The sequence below is a fragment of the Ischnura elegans genome, chromosome 9, assembly GCF_921293095.1.
Source record: "Ischnura elegans chromosome 9, ioIscEleg1.1, whole genome shotgun sequence".
NCBI classification, from domain to species: Eukaryota; Metazoa; Arthropoda; class Insecta; order Odonata; family Coenagrionidae; genus Ischnura; species Ischnura elegans.
This window is the reverse complement of record NC_060254.1, coordinates 81,176,207-81,193,919: the sequence shown is the minus strand read 5'-3', so window position 1 is coordinate 81,193,919 and position 17,713 is coordinate 81,176,207. Positions and strand designations below refer to the sequence as shown.

The window sequence follows — 17,713 nt, the reverse complement described above, 5'->3', positions numbered from 1 at the left end:
CCTAAGCAATGTAAGACGACCTCTTTCCCTTTTGGGGATTCAAATATTTTTTTGAACTCAACAAACTTTTTCCCCCGTCAGTACTTGAAGTATGAGGGCTCTCAAGGAAGTATGAGTACTAAATCTTTCTTTTTTGTAAAAAAGAATTTATCGAAAAAGAAATTGAATGATAACACAGGCCAACAATGAAAAAACGTTTTTACTGAAAATACCTTATTCTTATGTTTTTAAAGTTGCTGAATCCAAATATGATGGTTTTAAAGTTGTATCACCCACAATTTATTCACATTTTACAGTTAAATTTATGAAATCAAGCAATATTTTTAGAATTTAACAGCTTTTTTATAGTCATAATAAAATTGAAAAAGTAGGTCTAATGAACGAAGATAATGGGGAATTACTGTTGGTGTTTCACCGCGAAGTTCAGCAAGCAATTCATCGCAGAAAAAGCTACACAAGAAGCTTCAAGGAAAAAAGGGAAAGAAAATGTAGACCAATTCCAGTTGACAAGTGAACCCTGTATTATCACGCTGTAGTAAATATAAACAATTTTATCACGATGTAGTGAACAGTTTTATGATGTAACACAGTGTTTCATTGATTTCCCTATATACCGTATAGGGGTATTAGACTAAATATTAAATACATATTGCTTGGAAACTATGGGTGATACAAAAAAACTAAGGCCAGGGTTGAATTCGGTACATAAAAATCTATAAAGATCAGCTATTAAAATAAAAAAGTTTTCAAACAAATTTTTTTGTTGGCCAGTGTAATGAGGGTATATAGGTTACTTAATTTACCTCGTGGTTGCATTACCTTTATAGGCATTTTTTAAGCCCTGGCACATGATTTTTTATTCTCTCCTCATATAACTCAACCGCCATCTCTATCGTCCACTTACTGAACTTTCGTTTCACCACGCCATCGGTTGAAAAAAATTTCATATTCTTCAGGAAGAGTCTACAGAAAGGTGATAAGATGAAAATCTGAAGTCGCCAGGTCAGAAGAGTAAGCTGGGTGGTTTGAAATGTCCCAATCAAACGAATTCGAAAGCGCGTTATTGAAGTTGGCCGTGTGTGGACGGGCGTTGTCGAGCAACAAACACACAATCTTAAGGCCTCTATACACGATGAATGATAATGCGAATGATCATGCTGGATGATCACGTGATCATTCACAGGATCATGCGAGCAAATAGAACATGTTCTAATTTTCACTGAATGATCATGCGCATGAAGGTTCATTTGCGTATTGTTCCGTTATACACGGTGAATGATCATGCGCATGATCATGATGACTGATCATGCGAAATAGCGGCCTTTAGTCATAATTCCCCTCCGTCATTATCATCATCACTGGTCAACAATCCTAGGATTGGTTTGACGCAGCTCTCGACTCAGTTCTCCTATCAGCTAATCTTTTCACACCTACATATTTCTTCTCTTTCATATCCTTCTTTACTTGTTCCATATATTTTGTTCGAGGTCTTCTTTTTCCGTTCTTGCCTTCCACTTGTCCCTCGACGATTGTATTCATCAGGCTATCATGTCTCAAGATGTGGCCTATAAGGTTGTTCCGTCTTCTTGTTAAGGTTTTCATGAGGCTTCTCTTCTCTCCTACTCTTCTTAAGACTTCCTCGTTACTAACTCGGTCGATCCATTTGATTTTCATCATTATTCTGTAGCACCACATTTCGAAGTCCTGTATCATTGCTTTCTCCGCTGCGGTCATTGTCCATACCTCACTTCCGTATAGAGGCATACTCCAAATGTAGGTTCTTATAAATTGATTCTTTACTTCTATATTTAAGTTTCCCGCTGTAAGCAGGTCTTTCTTTTGGTGGAATGTTCCCTTCGCCTGGGCTGTTCTGCTGATAATTTCTTTCTTACTTCTCCCGTCACTAGTTATCTTGCTTCCCAAATAACCGAATTCATCCATCTCTATCAGTTTTTGCTTCCCTATTTTAATGTTTGTTTTGACTTCTTCTCTTCTGCTGCATACTAATATCTTGGTTTTCTTCGGGCTTATTCCCCTCCATTTTTATGAAATTGCGCTCTGGAGATTTATAGGACTTAACAATATCATGTTGCATTGATATAAACTTTTTCTATCCAATTACACCGATACCACCATCCTTTTGCCCGAAATGAGTTTGCGAATTTTTTGACAGATGGAGAACCAGTGTGAAGACTGACTTTTTTTCGTTCTTCCATCGTTAAACTCACGACACCACATAAACATGTTCGTTCGGCTTACAACGCCTACACCATAAATAGTTTTGATCCACGCGAAGATTTCACTCGGCATTTTTCCTTCCGCAACAAGGAGCCTTATGACAATGTGCTCCTCCCACTGCCGGGATTTCTTATCGTCATATTTCACAGAAACGCCCACTACGAGGCGAGTTTCGGCACTAACGAAGGTCGCCGGAGCCCGTTGTGTTCAGTAACTACTCCCACTACCACACAGAGCTGCCAACTGTAGAACAAAAAAATCCCACGGCGCGAGAAGTCAGCAGTACTCTAACTTTGTGGATATAACTGTCCAAAAAAATGGAAATCACCATTACTTAATAAGCGTCGATGATTCATGAAGGTAAAGGTGAGTAAGGTATTTGCAAAGCGTTATTTTATAGATAATTATCGTAGAAATTCGAAAAGTATAATTTTTTTCCATGATATTTCGTTCCATTCCATTCCTTACAAATCCGCTCCCTTTACCTTGCCGCGTAAACGCTTAACAGAAGCGGAGATTGCGTGACGTCGCGTCGTGGCGTCCGTAGACAGAGCGTTCCAAGCGGAAATTATGCTCGTCCCAGGTTTACCATCTCCTTCAGATAGGAATGACTGCCTCTCGTTACGAATTAGTTCCTGAGACCTCACTTCAGTGCATGCCAAAACCCACCGTTAAGGCAAGATACCAGTTACGAGCCATTATTACATAACATTTATCCAGCAAACTTCGATAGCTATCCTGAAGATCAAGGCGAGCAGAAAATTGAAAAGGTCATATCGATGGCTAAGTTCTAACAACATGTATCTCAAAAATAGCAACTTTTCAGGAGAGCAAAATAACGATTAAATATTTTTTAATCTATATGATTTTAATTGAAATTAAAAACAAAAACAACATATAACCGAAAGAGAAGCATAATTTTGAAAACAAAGAGTTGTTCTTTGCTTGAATGGGGAACATGTACAATTTTTATAAAATTACTATAATAAGAAGGTCCCATCCTCAAATGTACTCGCCGAAAATCTGGCGGATGAATTATGGTTTTTAGCTGAGCTATGAGTCTTTAAAAATTAATCTTCATCGGCTGCTTAAAAATACGACGTCATCGGAGCGTGACGTCACGGCACGGTATCCACTGATGACAAACTGAGGAAGTGGATAGAAAATCGGTCAATGCAGGGGCTCGAGCGCAAATTTGGCGAAAATAATTGCTATTTTTACTTCGATATCTTGAATTCAAGGCTCTACCGCTCTGCTCTCTCTTAGCGAAGTGAATAGTGTACCGTCCGATGACGTCGGAAGGCGTTTCAGGTCACATGACTTCAAGCGATATTCGAGCACTTTTAATTAGCATATAATGACGTTTGTGGAATACTAGGAGAGTTTTGATATATATATTTGGACTCGTGAGGAAATTGTCTATTCAGTGATACTTACTAGCATGAGGAATAAATTTCATGCGTGCTCCCCATTTTATTCTTTATCAACAGTATTAACACTATTAACACAGACCGGCCAAATTTTGAGATATGTGCTGTTAGAACTTAGCCATCGATATAATCCACTTTCTTCTCTCGAGATTCGACAGGAAAATTTACTCTCAACCGTACTCAGCGCACCTACGTAAAAAAGAGGATAGTTTTATCTAAAAAGAAATACTAATGGACAACCAAAGATAGTCGACAATGATTTTGATTTTTTTTATCGCTGTGCACCTATAGCACGCTTCCACAAAACTATTTGAGGAAACTTCTTTTGCTGATTAATCGGAGTTCATTGCATTTTGGCGACGGAGTCTTTCCCCTTCTCAGCGATTAGCTTACATCCATCCTAAATACAAATAATACAGCAATACGCCACGATGTTCACCAGATCCGTTGCGTTTTGAAGATTTTTTACACCCATCGCTGTTTTACTTGGACCGTTTGACAGTTAAATCACCACTAATAAATGTACTGTAATAATTACATCGGTATCAAAGATAATTTGGGAATTGGAAGTAACATGTGCTCACCAAGCCGATCAAATCTTCATGATAACACAGCATTTATAAGGCACCGGCTCCACCGGATATCTTTATAAATCAAATACGTACTAATTTATGCAAGAGCGCTTTATCGTTGGTTACATTTATTTCTCTGTTTTTCGTGATGTTGTTTTTTATGTTGGCGTAGACCTTGCTCCATTAAAATTAAATCACCATCACTTCAACAACGTTGAGAATCTCTAGAAGAAAAAAGTAATAAGGGCATTAAGATTTCGTAGCCACGGTACTTTTTATTAATAGGTGGCTTTAAAATATTTTTTTTCTAAATCTAACCCAATGCGAACACGTTACACGGCAATTGCACAGCATCCTCAGCAATTGATCTAGTGTAAATCGAACTAGGCCCAATTTAACAGTCGCATTACGTTAAATACGATACCTAATCAGCATGAATTGGTTCGCACGACCTCAAATTGGCCTGCGCCCAATACCCCATTTTATGGCGCAATTCTAGTCATGGTGAAAATCACTACTAGGCAATGAACATAGATGAATATCTCGAAAGAAAGGTATTAAAAGGGTATTGGAAAGGTGCAAGATTACTAAACCAATTAAAATTTTTAATAGCAGTTTTACGTCTTTGATCCTAGCACATTTTTTTTACAACTTTTATCCTACCCATCCAGCGCAAATGATAGTACTCCGTATTTGATCATTTCAGTAAGATTTTTTTTGTCTATGTTGATGTGAATTAATTTTTTTTGCAATTTAACTCTAATTATGGAGTCACAAACACTTATCCAAAAAGATTGGCTATTTTTTTTGTACTTAAGTATTTGGTCTATGTCCACAGTAATGAACTATCATGCAGTTTGGGAGGTCAAAATACCCTAAAGGTCATGTCCATTTTAATAGACAAAATGGAAAGGTTAAAAACTGATTAGTAATTTAATCCCGCAGTCACAGTAAGCCTAAAGATTTAAAGTTTTTAAATGCTATAAGTAATATAAGGCGTGCGTGTTGAATAAAATGAGTCGAAAAATTGATGGCCTAAAGGGGAAAAAATGTATTCATAGAGTACGAGGTGATAATTCTGTTTCCCCAGTAAGGGTTTCCAACGCTGTTGATGATACCATTTCACGGGACTTATTTATGGGAGTCCACTTTCTCGTTGAGAGTATGCGCCCATTTTCATAAGCACAGTGATCCCTCATTCAACTAACAACGGCATCCACATTATCCTTTCCATTTTTTTTATCCACCATTTTTATTTTCAGATTAACCCTGCCTAAAATGGCAAATGGAATGCATTGTTTTCACTCCTGAAATATTTCAACCTTGCATCAGAATTTTCTCATGATTAATATGCGCTGAATTATCTTGGCGAGAATTTTAGAACCTTATTGTGACTTGTCAGGAAAGGCATTAATCTCACTAACATTGCCTTTTGTTTCATTTGCATTCAATTTATACAGAAGGCTCATCCTAAAATCACACTATTTCAGCTACAAAATTGCACAGCTAAACAATACGGAGAGTATTTTTTACGAATGATAAGTTATCCTCCATGAGCACCTCATATATGAGAAAATTCCCAAATGACCAATGCCTGCTGTGGTAGGTATTGTATTCCAGTAGTTGAAAATTCTTCCTCAATATGACATTTTGTTATAGTAGTAGCCACAAAAATGAGACAACTAACGGAAATCATTGTCCGAGTCAGGTGAAATTATATTTTTAATTTTTGGCGATGCTTTAAAAAAAATATTACACTGTCTCTGCTCAGCTTAAACTCTGTCATGATAAAATATTTTCCTTTCTTTTTCATTTACTTACGCCTACTTTCATTTCACTGAAACGTGAGGCAAATATCTCAATTAATGTCGCGATGTTTTGCGACGTTAGTTTCGCAGAGATCCATTAAAGTTCATCAGGTAATAGTGCGTAAATTTCTAATCGAAAGGGCAACCCTGGCACCATCAGCTGCAAAATCTTTCGCGGCGCCGTTCAAATTTAAGAGAGTTCAAAGTAAAGTGAAGTCCTCTTACAGTCTACGTACATACTAGAGCAAGAAAAAATCATACACTTCAATATTCCAACAAGCCTCATGTTTTTCGTAGAATAACTCACTTTTTACTAACTCTTTAATTTGCAATCGCGCATTCATAACCAAAGATGAAATGACGGAAAATACATAAATAACTTAAGCTATGTTTTTAAATTTGATTTCGTAATACTGGGTGTAAAAATTAAGTGTAAAAATAAGATATGATAAATAAAAAACACTTCGTTAATTCCACAATAATGAAAAAATTACTGCCGGTTTCAGCTGTAACTCCATTATCAAGGACATAAATACCAAATTTGGTATTTATCATTCATTTATTATGGAGTAACAGTCGAAACCGGTGGTAATTTTCAAATAAATTGTGGAAGTGACAAAGTGTTTTTAATTATTAATATGGGGCCTTTACACCTCGTGCAAGCTTCAAGGTTCGATTTAATTAAGAATATTAGCTAATGGACGTTAAACCATGCATTTTTGCAAAAAAAAATTCCACTGCTGTAGCTATTTGATTCAATTATAAGGAAATTTAATGGACGAATGTATTTACATTAATGTAGGGTTCAAGGTAAAAATTCCTGAATGGTATGATGGTCTTAAAAAAGACTTGACAATATATACTTAAGATATTTCACTCTTAACTTCTTTTCACCTTTTCCACTATTATCCTATTTATAGATGCCCGAATTATGCTGGCATTGACGTCATACTCTCCAACCTTGTCATCCTACGTCCACATTTCCTTTCTTCTCAGCCATTCTCCTTGGAATATAAACCTCCACCAGAGAAAGCCGGATTTTCCATTCCCCTTTCACCTCTGTCTACCCGATACTGCTCCTTACCTTCCCGCTGCGCCTTCTCGTCAATGCCCCCGCCTTCTGCCGGAATATTTTTGGATACAAAAGTCGAAATACGCACCATGATGATGACATTTTTCGTCAACATCACGACGGATCGTTAAAAAAATAAGCCCGTGTGGGCGATACAAGTGAGATTCATTTTACATTAAGCTAGTTTGATAGGGTTATAACATTCGTATGGGGTTACAACACTGTATGAAATATTTTCAGACTAAAAGTGGTGGAAATGCGATAAATATTCATGATATAATATATGCAACAAATGGTAATTTCCATATTTTAATGAACTTGCAGAAAGTGACCGCCGTTTGTGTGTCGGGCGAGAAGTAGCGGGAGTCATATTTACATCGACGCGCACAGTTCGTATAAACTTCAAATGCTCCATGTAGTGCAGTTCGCTTCCAACTGTTCTACTATCGGCGAAAAAAAGGGTAGAACGCTGTACTTTAAGCAGTTGAACGAAATTCTACCGAAGCTCCATATGGTCGTGTCATATATTGTTCTACTCATTGTTTATTCCACTAAGTACAGTAATGAATCATTAAACATGGTATAAATGTAAACATTTAATTTCTACGGTCGACAGAGTAAAGAAGAATACGCGAAAAACGGCGAAACAGTCTTCTTCATCTCATCACGGGGAAAATATTTGATTGGTGCATTTCATTGTATTTTTATAGAGAGAACGACATCTTTGCATTAGAAACGCCTTTTTAAATTTAAATTTTCCCCTTTTTTTAGTGGCCGAAAGGTAGATTTCAATTTCCGAGGTTTAGAAAGGTACATGAATATTGAAGTTAGGTACGTATGCTATATGTAAAAGATATTTCTAAAATTTTCATGTAAGGAAATGTTAATATTGTTCCTCTTATTTAAAATAGATGATAAAGACGAAAATTGTCGTATTTGTAGAGTGCAATGCCGCAGGGGGTTTTTCGTAAGTTCATGTGTTGCCCATTTATAGCCCACAAGCATGAATGCCTTAGTAGAAAATACCACCAATTTTGAAGTGAGTGATGTTATACGATTTCTTTGGGCAAAAAGTCAATCGGCAGCCGAAATTCAACGAAAACTTTGCGCGGTTTATGGCCTAAAAATTATGAGTGTAGGTGCAGTCCGTCAGTAGGTACATTTTTTTTTTAATGGAAGAACAAATATTCACGACTCAACGATTTCAGCGGTTCAACGATGACAGAGTGCTTCAAAACGCAGTGACAGGTTGGCTCCATTCACAGGAGGCAGATATTTATGAAGAGGAGATTGCAAAGACTGTTAATAGATACGGGTGCCTGAATAGATTTGGCGTCTATGTGGAAAGATAAAGTTTTAGTTTAATATTCATATAATAAAACTGTTCTAACTTGACTCGTTTATTTCTCATTTCAAAATGGCGGTTACTTTCTAGAATACCCTCGTATAACTCCTCTACCGACCATTGTTTCGACACTCTACGTCATTCTCAAGGTTTCACCACGAAATATTGGCAATGGAGTTATACATTAATGCGTGTAAATTACCATTTGTTGTTTATAGTTCATCACGAATATTCTTCATTTGAGTCAAATACAGTGTAGCTTTATGGAAACCCCCAATAATATAAATTTTACACACAAATCTTTGTACATGACGAGAAATCGAATCGGGTACCCTTGATTATCAAGAGCACCTCGATAATGTTATTCTGTAACGAAACCATGGTCGGTGTCAATAAATTACTATGTGGAAATACCAAAGTTGTTGATCCTTCTATTACTGTTACATACCCTTACCCTGCTATGTATGGAGACTCCTTCCCTTTCTTTTGGAATTAAATATCACATCACGTACGGCTGCGCTATAAAATTCTGTCACCTGCGATATAAAGGAGTGTTTTTTGTTACGATGCGTCACGAGTCGTCAGGTTGACACGTAAGTCACTTCCTTTCACAACAGCGCTATATTTTCGTCTGTGAACCACGAAATCGCCAGCCTCAATTCACCGCTTTCAACTTCCATCTCGCGGCGCTTTCATCATTCGGAGTGGACCTTTGTTTACCGTCACACTTATCTTCATCTACCTCTACATACTACCTCGCAAGTCGCCTAAAAAGGCATGTGGCAGGGGGTTTTAGGACACCAGTCGTCTACATATACGTAGCAAATGCTCAAACAAAATTACCACTAGTATTTATCGTAGTCCTTTATGGCGTGGGGTGGGGAAGAATTCCGAAATCTATTCGGCAAACTATCTATCATAATTTATCGCTTCGGTGGGACCGGGAAATAAACTGGGGCTCCAAGTTGATGCTCTCCGTGTCGCTCCTAAAGATATCCATACTCGATTGCTCAATGAATCTAAGTCTAGCGCGCAACCTCCGAGTCTCTAGCGACTCCTAGACTAATTCTTTTAATATCTGTGGGATGCTTTCAGTACGCCCGTAGCAGTTTTTGACGAATCGCGCAGCTTTCCTTTGAATTTTATTCAGTTCATGGATTAAGTATTTCTGCACCGGATCCCATAAGCTCGCTGCAAATTCAAGGTGTGGTCTAACAGGTAAAAGCGAATAGGGCGAGAATAGGTAATATACAAACTTTTATACGGATGTGATCACGAAGAGAAAATATATGAAATACTGAAAAAATAGATATATTTAAAATGTTATTCTTAAAAGATTGTCATCTTTCCCGGCGAATGCCATCGATGAAATCTTCTCCGGCTCGGCACCAGGTTTTTCCGTGACTTTTCTTAGAAAACTTACGCGAACGACTGCATGGGGTATCTCAGGTACACCATTTACAATTCATAAATTATATGCTGTATTTAGTGTTTCTTGTAATTCAACAAAATGACTCTTTTTTTAATGATGTAATATCTTCATCTGTATAATTTATAAATACATTGTAGGCTAATTTTTTGTTTTTACATTGATTTCGTGCGAAATGGTAGGAATCGTTCATATTTTGCCATTGTAACTGTACAGTGACTAACATTCTATGAAAAAACAGCTACAAAAGGTACCACGATGTTTAATATTGGCATTATTGAAGTTATAATATTCAACTTTTATCCCTGCACTCATATTATAAACAAGTCTTTTTCTCTTCCCGACAACAGATGTGCGAGGTAACTCAGATACCCCACCAATTGAAGTTTTCATAAACAATTCAAAAGTAAAAAAAAAAAACATTCGTCGCCTAAATAACGATGGAGTGGTTAAGCTCGAATACAAAAAAGCGACAAAATAAAAAAATATACGACATTAACGTAATTAACTTAATTTCCGTGACTGTGCGGGATAACTGCGTTTAGTCATAGTCACGGGAGGGATTAGGGTGTTTAGCCAACTTTTCGATGAGAAACTCCCTCATCGTCATTTTGCTTGAGACTGACTGCCAAGTTTGGTTCACGCCGGGTTTCTATATATATAGCTCAATAGAAAAACCTGACGTGGACCAAACTCAGCAGTCAATCTCCACCGTGAGGACAATGAGGAGGTTTCCCATCGAAACGTTGGCCGTTGGCCTTACGCGGTTTCAAATCCGAGAAGATTGTATCAATGTCATTCTTTCTTCCTACGGTTTAGAATAGCAACGGTGTCTCGATTAATAAAATTAATGGCCTCGCTAGGACGACTTATAGCATCTTCATCTTTTTCCATTGATATAACTTTGCATGGATTTGCTCTAAGAACTACTAGCCATTTGAAAGGGTTTTCTTTGCATGGAAGTGGTCGTATATTTTGTCACTACGCATAATTTTTTACGACCGTGTGATATATATGAGGGATCCCCTCTTGCATTTTGCATAATGGTGATTGATCACCCACTGCCAAACACACTAGAGATGGCTCGTAAGATGTTATGTTGAGGTAGATCACTTGTGCCAAAATGTAGCGCTTCGCAGAAAAGTGGTCACAAGTGTAGGTGAATATTTGACAAAACCAGTGTTGGCAAGCGAAACGAAACGAAAATGTTTCGTTTTGACCCGGAGCGAAACGAAAATACGAGGCCTGGGTTTAATTTCGTTCCCGCACAAAATTAAAATCACCCAGGAGTTTTGTTTCGACCAGGGACGAAACTGAATTAATCGAAACCACGTTGCTCATTGTTAAATTTTGATCCCAGAAGTTGAGTGGAGGGGGAAATGATGGAATAGATTCGACCCATTACGTGTGACATACGCGTAGAGAGGTTGAAACATTGAGCTTAACAAGGTTGAAACACTTAAAAATGGAATGGCCAGTTTACGTTCACCGCTGTCCTGTTAGTGGTAAAAATATGAGTTCCCCATGGATCTAATGGCAGTAGGCCAAACTTCTACTCTTTATTCAACCATACTTCGTACTCGGTGTGTGGCAGGGGCGCAGCTAGGAATTAAGGCTAGGGGGGGGGGGTTTAGATGCAACTAATACCGGGGTGTGTTGAGGTATGGCCTACCCACCAGGTTAAGCGGTAAGTACGAGCTTCATAAATTGCGGAATTTTAAGATAAACGGTTCAAAATGGTGAGTTCTACGGCTTTCTGAAGGATATTTTATTAATCCTTAACACTATTCTATCAGTAATATCAATCCAATTAAGTAAAATGGATTAAAATTAAAAATTTCTCTGAGCTCTGGGGGGGTTTTAACCCCCAAAACCCCCCCCCTGGCTGCGACACTGGTGTGTGGGTCGAAACTAAACCGTTCGAAGGGCAAGCACGTGGTCCCTGCGGTGCGAAACATTATCTGCATTTCGTTTCGCCACAGAGTTTTAGTGTAATCCCGACCCGAAGTAGTTTTAACTACGATTTCGTTTCGACTATGAGTTTAACGCCCTGGGTTTAAATCCATTTCGTTTCGTTTCTACATTTCCGCTCCCGGGAACGAAACTATTGAAATTTTACTAGTTTTGACTTTCATTTCGTTTCACTTGCCAACCTTGGACAAAACTCGCAACAATGAGACCTGTCCAAGCATGCATAGCTAAAACTGGATCTGTCGTTTCTGGTTTCAACGGTTACGTTAGCGCTCATACCGCTAGCAAGTCATCGACGGACACCAAGTCCTCAGTGCCGAAATCCCCAGGTTAGGAAACACTCGGCCAGCTTACACCCCTGGGGTTCCTGGGGTTCGATAAGTGAGTGAAATCCCCGACTCATCGGCGGTGTCCCAAGCCCAAATCCTACGTCTGAATCCTTTGACCTATGCATAGGTTACGCTCAATATCAGGACCGTCCTGAAAAACGTGCAAAGGACTGTGATATGGTGTGTCATAAAATACAGAGTCCAAAGGCCTGGTTACACGGTACATCAACACGTACAAGTTAATGTACGTTTGCGTGAATGATTTTGGTGGACCGGAACGGAACATGTACGAATGCATGATCCAAATTAGAACAGGTTCTTTTTTCTGTGCATGCATTCGCACAAGTTGGGTGGTTACACGGTGCATTTTTCCGCTTATTCTCACGTTCATAAATTTAGACATTAACCCGTACGTGTTAATTTTTCGTGTAACCAGGCCTTTAGAGTACAAATGTCATGTCGCTTACTCAGTCCAGATATTTTTGACTGAATAAGGGATAAAATGATTCCATATATAGATTTCTTACACCTCGAGAGCAAGGGAGAAGGATCACTTAGTAATTATTTCTTTCTTTTCTCGAAAATTTCTTACATTTAAGTTCTTGCATCAACGATGAAATGAATGGTGGAGGCTGATACTTCGTGGAAATCCATTCAGATATGAATTAAAGATTCGCACTTTTCCACAAATATATTTATTTATAAATGAGCCAGCATACACACATACATTACTTAATATCCTTCTCGCATCTCATTGTCGAACAATTGCGATAAAAAGTTCACGTTCGGAAATTAACCCGAGCACCTTTCCCTTCACGGGATGTGAGGAAACTGCAGGACTCGCTAATGAAGCGAAACCCGCGTCACGAAGACGACGAGTTCGTACTTGTTTCCCCGAGAGTTTGACTGCGACGACGGAATGACGCCGGATGCATTGCCACCGGCGAAGTTCCAGGGGGGTGGCGAAAATTTAGACAACGTTTGCTCGCCCGCGACACTTAAAACAGTTCGGCAAGACACGAGAGAGCGAACCGTGGCACTGAAGAGCTCCCGCGCGGTGACTTTTCGGCGGTGTTCCCTTCCAAATGGCTTCCTCCAAACTTTCAAAGCTCTCGAACTTTCCAGGGAAAACAAAAGCCGCACACGGTGAGCACTCACAGTGGCGACCCCGTGAAGTGGTTGGGAAGAAGTGAAACCACGGAAAAGAGCTGAGGCGTGTCTCGCAACGTGGTCTGTAGTGTGGGAATCCTCTTGAGCAGGGCAAAAGTGCGAGGCACAAGGAGAAAAATACTTAAATTAGCTCCACGGCCTTGACTCCACTTGAGAAGTGAATACAAAAAGTTGTCCATTTATTTATTCGGGTTATGGTTCAAGTAGATATGAAGTGAAACACTTTGCACTTTCCACATAAAAATTTATTAAACTACAGTCGACATGTTTCGCTGCACTGCAGCATTATCAAGTTTAATAAATTTTTATGTGGAAAGTACAAAGTGTTTCACTTAATATCTCATAATGGATCTCCACAAAGTATCTGCCTCATCCATCCAATTCATTATGGGAAGGGAAGCTCTACGATTAACCCGGAGTATCCGAGGGAGGAGGTCACTCTTGTTCAACAACCAACTGTCTCTAAATACTTATCTAACGACTTGCTCGTTGGATTATTCTTCCTCATAGGATAATCCTCCAAAGTTGTTAGAATAGCAATGGCTGATGCTTGGTTTCGCTGCTGGTAGGACCCGCCCGCATTGTGACGGTGCGGGATTCCTCGTCCCTTCCCTTCCGTACCTATCCCGTCCCAGGAGGCGTCGTCGGGCTCCTATCGCGGCGGCGCCTCCTTCCTTCCTCCTTCCTGTCCTCCCCCATCTGGGTGCAGAGGTGAAAAGCTCTCGCTTACAGACCCTGCCCCGGGAGTGTATCCTCGCGAGCCCACCCTAGGGTTTCGTTCCATTTGTCTCCAAATACTATATCGCGGCGGCGCCTCCTTCCTTTTTCCTGCCTTGTCCTCTCCCTCCTGCGGTGCAGAGGTGATAAGCTTATAGCTTTATCGTGCGAAAGATCCACAGAGAAAAACGATTGTGCATTGCGGGTGACTCCCGTAAAAGTTATCACCGCGGCTAGTCCCGGTATACTTAAACTATTATAGCTTTATAGCTTCAGACTTCGGCCCAGGAGAGTAATCTCGCGAGCCCGCCCTAGGGTGTCGTATCCATTGTCTTCAAATACTCTCGCTAACTCCGTATCTTTCATTTCTCACCGATATTGTCCCTCCGAGAGGACCACCTTCGCAACCCGAAATCTCTCAGCGTCAGTCAAGATCCCAAGTCTGAGTCGCTCCTTGTCCAGCTATCCACGAGAGGACACTACGTTATGTATCCTAAATTTCTCAAGTAATTAGCAGCTCGCAGCCTAATTCGTCAAACAAATTTGTTATGCTTTCTGTACGGCCGTAGTTGTTTTTTACGAATCGAGCAGCTTTCCTTTACATTTTATTAAGTTATAGCGATTTCTTCGCTGAATAACACTTTTGTAACGATTGCTACGCTGAGTAACACACTTGTGTGGTTTCTGCAGTGGAGCGTTTATTGCCATTTCAAAGTACACAATGATTCATTGTTGGCTTGTTAATATAGTGACGGCGGACTCTCGCGAACGCCGCGGCGGAACTTCCTGGAACATTCTGGATTTTCTCTGAAAAGGCCGGTGCCGGGAATCGAACGCAGGCCGTCCGATTGGTAGTCGAACAGTGTTGTGGTGGATACTGCGACACAAAGTTCACGGATTGAGGGCCGATTTCACCAACGCCGATAAACGCTTGATCTTGGATCAACCGTACAAATAATCTCAAATCACACTGATTGAGTTTCACCAACGACAATCAGCGCTAATCGGGGATCAACATCCTTGATCAAGTTGATCATGGATTTTCTTTGATCAAACCATGATCAACCAAGATGGCCGACGTATTTCCATCATCTGACGCGGAGTTGGACATAAATATAGATTATTTCAACTTACGTGCACACCACAGGTCCCTGGAAGTAAACGCGTATGATATATATACGAAGAATAAGGAGTTTAAATGAAGTTTAGATTATCCAAACCTGGCGCTGATTTCGTCCTGGAGCGTATTCGTAACAGGATGGATAAAAGAAACAGAAGGAATCATCTATATCACCCTTGAAACAACTTTTAATAGCTCCGAGATTTTCCGCAAAAGAAAGCCTTCAGTTAAATTGAGTGGCTAGAACACACGGTATTTAAATTTAGCGGGTTTTCAACACGAGAGTAACGAATATCGTAACGCTAGAACGCTGTGAAATAGCATCATTCTTTTTCTTTTCCATCAAAAAATCATCCCACAACCCGTTTGACGAATCCTAACTTCTTTAGGGCTCTGCCACAAATATTTTTTGTGTTCCCCACGATTAGTTCGAAGTTTTCATAATTTCCAGATACTTCACTCTGTCAATCTTCAAGTTGATAGTAATCTTCAATTTATTTTAGTCATTTGGTGATGTTCTTGACTAATTAAAACGTATAAAGACAGTATCAATTCATTACGACTGAGATACTGACCTATTTCTTAAGCAGTCACACCTGGTACTCCTCCATATACCAATACTGGTCAAATGAACTGAAAAAGCTGAAAACGTTGGTGAGGCGAGTGAAAATACTATAGAGGGAGAAAAAATAATATTGTTATTTTTTAATCGCATTGAAAACAGTTAAATGCGATATTGAGTATTATAACGTATAAAAACTGCGAGTATGAATTTTCAGCTGTGAAACATGTGCTTTTTGGCCTATTGCGTCTTGCCGTAAGAGTAAAAACTTACTCATTGAATCGACTACACAATAATTTAAATAAGAGTAAACCCTGCCCAGGTTCCCCTTAAATTGTTCCATACAACAAGTCACTAAAAAAATCATTCCTAAGGTATGTGAAAAATTATGATAATGCAAATATAATGAAGATATAAAACCAATATCAGGGCATTGATTACGAGGCATAATGAATAACGGATTAAAAATAGCATCATCCAATGTTTTCGTCACCCATATGTTTAAAAGAAACTCCGAAATGCCAGCGAATTGTCGATTCCTAATAGCATTTTAATTCTAATAGCATAAAGAAAAAATATATTTGTCCTTGCAAAAACTTAGAGAAAAAACCTATGGCAATTGTGGAAAAAATGCTGTAAAACGAACTACGACTGCAGAAAAAAAAGGAAACGTAATGAGATTGCAACGTGAGATATCAAATTTCCTCGAGTAATTGAACAGAGTGCTTGAGGATTCCCATGGTTCGTCGTCCGCATAAAAATCTTTTCATTGGCAGAATTTACGACCGTAGGAATCAATCCAGCTTTCTGAAGAGATCCCTACCGCCTGCGAAGCGTAAAGAGCCACTTCAGTCGAGAGTAACACGTGGGCTAACAAGGCTAATCTCGAAGCCCCGATGTGGAACAGAAATCGCGCATTGCGCGCTTAGCTGTGCATCACTTGACCTTGTGACCCCGAAATGCCAGGTCAGGCGAGAGAGGATACCCGGGCCCAGCTTGTGGTCTAGTGCTCGGATTTGTGGCGCAGGCGTCTGAATGCCAGTACCGCACTATACACTGTATGGGGATTTTATACACACAGCAAAAAGTACAAGCGAAAGAAACCAATTACACAGGCCAACAAAAAATTTTGTTTGAAAACATTTTTATTTTAATAGCTGATCTTTACAGATTTTGTTGTGCCGAATCCAAACCTGGCCTTAGTTTTTTTTTGTAGCACCCATAGTTTCCAAGCAATATGTATTTTAATATTTAGTCTAATACCCCTATACGGTATATAGGGAAATCAATGAAACACTGTGTTACATCATAAAACTGTTTGTATTTACTGTTCACTACATCGTTATAAAATTGTTTGTATTTACTACAGTGTGATAATACAGGGTTCACTTGTCAACTGGAATTGGTCTACATTTTCTTTCCCTTTTTTCCTTGAAGCTTCTTGTGTAGCTTTTTCTGCGATGAATCGCTTGCTGAACTTCTCGGTGAAGTACCAACTGTAATCCCTCATTATCTTCGTTCATTAGACCTACTTTTTCAATTTTATTATAACTATAACAAGCTGTTAAATTCTAAAATATTGCTCGATTTCATAAATTTAACTGTAAAATGTGAATAAATGGTGGGTGATATAACTTTAAAACCATCATATTTGGATTCAGCAACTTTAAAAACATAAGAACAAGGTATTTTCAGTAAAAAAGTTTTTCATTGCTGGCCCGTGTTATAGAACGATGAAGGACGGCTGATAACCATGTTGACAGCGGACAAGGAAAGCGAACTCTATGCTTGCATTAATTCATTATATGTTCCTAGGTGTCGTACTATAACATTTGCATTTGTGGTAGGGAGGGCCGAAAAATGACTTTTCTTCGGGATCTTATTGGCTCTGAGCAAGAAAGTTGTCTTTTAACATCAGGATTCAGATCCAAAATTTATTTTAATTGAAAA

At 39.1% G+C, this 17,713-nt stretch overlaps 1 protein-coding gene across 1 annotated transcript in view; it reads right to left on the bottom strand.

Annotated features, from left to right (window-relative positions):
- The window catches only part of LOC124165591 (somatostatin receptor type 5-like), a 264,040-nt gene that overhangs the window by 167,271 nt on the left and 79,056 nt on the right, over positions 1-17,713 (bottom strand). The gene's annotated exons all lie outside the window — the stretch shown is intronic.